We start from the raw sequence: 5,268 nt of genomic DNA on the forward strand, positions 1-5,268 counted from the left end.
ATTTGTGTGTGTGTGTGTGTGTGTGTGTGTGTGTGTGTGTGTGTGTGAGAGAGAGAGAGAGAGAGAGAGAGAGAGAGAGAGAGAGAGAGAGAAGCTCTCTTTTAGGTTGCAGACTTGCAGACTTGTAAAGGGCAGTTTTTGTAGGATTTTCTAGCCACTTATTACCTTTAGAAATAATCCAAAGCACATTCTATAAATTTTGTTGTTTAAAACTGAATTCTCACTTTCTCTTCTCCTTCACTGTGAGCGTTGGCTCCTCCACAGTTTGTCCCCTTCATTTAGCTCTTTCCAAATCCAAGCCGAAGACTAAGTGGTCTTATTTTGAAACAAATAGTGCTCAGTCTGATGATTCATAGTCTTCAAACAGACTTCGAGGATTCAACTGCTTCTGAGACGAGCTTACAGGTATTTCAGACATTATGTCCGGTCAAAACAGGACATTTCTTTTCTTTTTTTTTGTTATTCGCAGTTCGAAGTCGGAAATTTTGTTCTAAAGGAAACACAATCGGTGCAGCTTAGACAGATCTAAAGTTATCGCCTAGTTGAAATTAATAGCCTTAATAAAGGTACGGCACGCTAAACACTGATTTTGGAAATAAATTTATTTTTTAGGTAACATGGGTGGAACTCAACAGCACAAAGAGTGCACTGTTTTCTCACAATAAAAAAAATCCTCTCTAAATAAGACACATTTCATCACGAAATCTGCACTTTTAAAAAGGGTTTCCTGTTAAATGAATCTGTCAGGGAAAACGTCCGCGAGTTTATTTTTGCTTGAGCCCGTTTCATAACTTCAGCCGTGAATAACTTTGATCTGCCTACATGCAGTTAATCCATGTTTTTACCTGATTTATTTATTTATTTTTTTTTTAAATCTTCTCTCCTGCCAGCTGCACGCGCTGCATCAATTCAGATCTTATTTTCTTTCATTTTAAAAAGGTTTCCATTTTCTTCTCGCACTACAAGGATTCTTAAAACAAGAAAGGATAAAGAAGAAGCCAAACGCGGTCATCCAAAACGAGCCCAATCGGCTGCAGAGGGCTGTTTTAAATGGGAGCCGCTTTTCCATGTCCTTTATTCCGCTGTTGTTGACAGCTGTGCGTTTGGCTTTACTTTCTTTTATGGCGCACAAGTCGGCGCCAGCCCTCTGAGATAACACACACAGAGCAGTCTGATCACTCCAGTCCCACAAAGACCTTCTTAGTGTCTTCATCTAACGAGATGGGAATTCTTGGCGCTCTCCTAAAACCAGGCTCAGCTTTTAAGATTTGATTCATGTAACATTGGAGAAGCACGTCTGCACGGCCTGCAGCCCTGAACGCACCTCCACCAAAACCGTGTTGCTCCATCTTTTTCCCGTTAATCCTAAGGCATGGTCCTGGGAGGGGGGCTTCTTTGTGTATGGACCTCACACAGACACAAAGAACCTAGAAATTCTCGGCAAAGAAAACGCACAAGAAAAAAAAAACAGTTTTTTTTTTCTTGAACACCTGAATGTGTCCGATTATGAGTTTAATTGAAGCGATAACTGAAGAATGATGAATAATCAGTGATTTGAAAGCAGCACTCTATCAATGTGCCCTGTTATCTGTAAAGTAAGGCTAAACCAAAACATGTTTCTTAAAACAAAATCCTTTCTACACATGTCATATTTATACAAACTTTGGTAAGTCTTCTGTCATTTTTATTTGCCAACTACAGAATGAAAACGACAAGTAATGATAAATGTTTCATAGACTATTCTAAGGTTTCAGATATCAAAAAGATAAATCCTACTTAATTTGGCCACTTATATGTGAATGGTCTGTCATGATGTCTTCAAATCTAGAAAACACAACATAGCTTTATCACTTTTATTACATATAAATGCTACATTTTGTACATCAGGCGTAAAATAGATAACAGATGGTTAAAGCAAATGTTTCAAGAAATAATTTTTGCTTTATATTGTTTTCACTATTTCAAATCCAAACTCTGTTGACCGACAGGCAGCAGCTTCTGTTTTTATTCCCTGCTCTTGAATTTGTGGCACTGAATTTTTAAGATGTGTTTAGCATCAAGTATTGATTTGGAGCTCCGTAAGTGTTCAATAGAGCTGCCTGTGAGATTTATAGGAGAGAAAGCCACAGTATGCTTGTGTGTGTGTGTGTGTGTGTGTGTGTGTGTGTGTGTGTGTGTGTGTGTGTTTGATTAAACCTTGTATGATATGATCTCAGAGGATGTTTTAAAGGCTTTTACAAAAAAATGGGCTCTAAATTGAAACTGTAGCATTTATTTTAGATTATACCAAGTAGTTTATATCAAGATTTTCTTGTATTTTTGGAAGAGGGTACACCTTTCATCAGCAAAGACAGCTGAGTTACTCAATTGAAAAAAATAAATGTTTATGTATGTGTGTAAATATATATATATATATATATATATTTATATATATATATATGTGTGTGTGTGTGTGTGTGTGTGTGTGTGTGCGTGTGCATGTAAATGTATATATAAACCATTTTTGTTCCTCCTCTTACTAAAAACAAACTTATCCTGAGCCACAAATCTTACTTGAAATTTTACATCAAGATAACACGACTCATTAGGTGTTTTAAAAGTCTATAAAAACTATGGCGTATTAGAATATAAAGTTAAAGATCTGTAATAAATAGTTTTTGACAGTTTTACACGTTAGAACAAAAAAGGCTAAATTTCATTAACAGGAGTTTGAACACTGAATCACTTAAGCTCCTGTCAGTCCTCTACATATATTTATAAATAATATAATAAGAAAATTACAAGTTCTATTTTTCTACTTTGAAATAATTAAGCACATACTTGCAGCCTAAAAAAATATTACAGCGAACATAAAAATTAGGCCAGTTTGTTGGATGTTTCTATTTAAGAATTTCTTGTAATAAATTCAGAAACGCTCATTTATTTTCACCTTGTTAATTTTTTTTAAAGGCAAGTCTTTCTTTCTTAGTTCTTATGAGCAAAATGACTTGCCATATATGACTTGAACATGTTTAAATCTTGAAATTTCTGCACAGTTTTAGGAAAAAATATCACCCTGTGTGGTTGGAATCTGGAATTAATGCTAGCAAGCAAATAAACTGAAATGGCTCAGTCCGCTTTTCTTCTTGAGTTTTTAGCATTGTTTGGTCACAGACATTTCTGTCACATACTGAATTTGCATAACATTAGACAGAAAAAAATAAAACTGCTAAACTGCTCTTGAATTGTGGTGAACATACACAATAACAATTTCTGCTAGTTTTGGTTAAAGCTACAAAGAGCCACTGCAATGAGAATAAAGAGTCGTATGTGGCACCAGAGCCATAGATTGCAGACCGCTGAAATAGCAGAAGATGATTAACGCGGGAAATCTGCCTGAATTGATTTTACACCAACTATTATTCAATCAAAACTAAGACCTTAAGAAAAAGGTGTTTAAAAGTTACAGTTTGAGAGTCATAATTAAACACTCAAAAGAGTGGACACCCATAAACATGTTAGTGTTATATTAACACTGGTGGTTTTGCTTGTAAGCTATATATTATATATAATAATTATAAACAAACACTCATGTCGCCCTATTTGTTCCACATGGGTGGTTCCACATTCACTTCAAGCTGGGGTCCTCTACCAGAGGCCTGGGAGCTTGATGGTTCTTCACAGTATCTTAGCTTTTCCTAGGACTGAGCTGTTCTGGACAGAGATCTCTGAGGTTGTTCCTGGGTTGGAGCCACTCTTCCAGTTTGGGGGTCACAGCACCGAGTGCTCAGATGACCACTGGTCCCACTAAGGCCTTGACTTTCCACAATATCTGTTTCCTCTTTCAACTCTTGATATTTTTCTAACTTATTGGGCTCCTTCTTCTTGATGTTACAGTCACTTGGGACTGGAACATCTATTACCCCTGCTTTCTTCTGTAGCTTGTCTATCACCATAATGTCCGGTTGGCTAGCCAGTCAGTCTGTATCTGGAAGTCCCACAGTATCTTAACTCTGCCATTCTCCACCACCTTAGGTGGATTCTCCCACTTTGACAGTGGGAACTCTAGTCCATACTCAGTACAGATGTTCCTGTACATTATTCCAGCCACTTGGTTATGGTGCTCTATGTATGCTCTGCCTGCCTGTATCTCACATCCTGCTACTATGTGCTGGACTGTATCAAGGGCATCTTTGCACAGCCTGCATCTTGAGTCCTGTCGGGTACGATAGACATGTCTGGTATGATAGATAGTGTCTATTGCTCTTGTGCTGCCATGATTAGTGCCTCTGTGCTGTCCTTCAGTCTAGGTCTTTCTAGCCGCTTGTAGGATTTGTTGATATCAGCCACTTCCTCAATCTGCCGGTGGTACATGTCATGCAGCGGCTTATCTTTCCATGATGGTTCCTCTTTCTCCTCTTCCACATTGGGTTTCTGCTGCCTGGGACATTAACTAAGCAGTTCATCATTGGGGGGCTTTCTTCCTGATGTACTCCAGGATCTTGGTTGTTTCATCCATTATAGCGGCTCTGATGCTCACTAGTCCTCTGCCTCCCTCCTTTCTCTTAAAGTACAGTCTGAAGGTGCTGGACTTAGGGTGAAACCCTCCGTGCATTGTGAGGAGCTTTTGTGCCTTGATGTCAGTGGCTTCTATCTCCTCCCTGGGCCAAGTTATTATACCAGCAGGATATCTGATGACTGGCACTGAATATTTGTTGTTGTTTTGTTTTTTTTGTTCTTGCCATTTTAGCTGTCTCTTCAGTACAGCTATATATATAAGCTTACTTTTGATAGCTATTGTTGCTTTTTTTAAAATTGTTAAAATGAATCTAAGGTCTCTTTACAGAAACATTGAAATTGTTTGCTTAGATTTATAGAGCACAATCTGATTTGTTTTATAACCAAAATCAAAGACGGTCTGCATCTTTGCATCAGCATTTAAATCAAGTTAGATCAAATAAGTTAATTCAACAAATTAGTTTAAGCCACCAAACCCTAAAAGTCTCAAATTTAAGCATTTTCAGAATAACTAAGGTATGTCTACAAAAATATAATTTGAATACAGCTTAATTGTGCAATTAAGTTACTCTAACATTTTCTGAATATGTGAGTTATGGTAATTTAATTATTTTTTTAAGTTGTGTTTTTGAGGTCTGCAGTATATTTATCAGTTATTTATTTAGGCTATTTCCATATAGTAAAAATGGGAGAACACTGAAGAATATATTTGTTGTTAATAAACCCTCTCATGTCTCCCTCCTCCCCCTCCTCCCCCTCCTCTCCTTCCTC

General features: G+C 37.3%; 1 protein-coding gene across 1 annotated transcript in view; it reads left to right on the top strand.

The window, feature by feature from the left end:
* Positions 1-5,268, top strand: part of hoxb8a (homeobox B8a) — a 12,443-nt gene that overhangs the window by 2,022 nt on the left and 5,153 nt on the right.

This window comes from Kryptolebias marmoratus, linkage group LG12 (genome assembly GCF_001649575.2).
Source record: "Kryptolebias marmoratus isolate JLee-2015 linkage group LG12, ASM164957v2, whole genome shotgun sequence".
Lineage (NCBI taxonomy): Eukaryota > Metazoa > Chordata > Actinopteri > Cyprinodontiformes > Rivulidae > Kryptolebias > Kryptolebias marmoratus.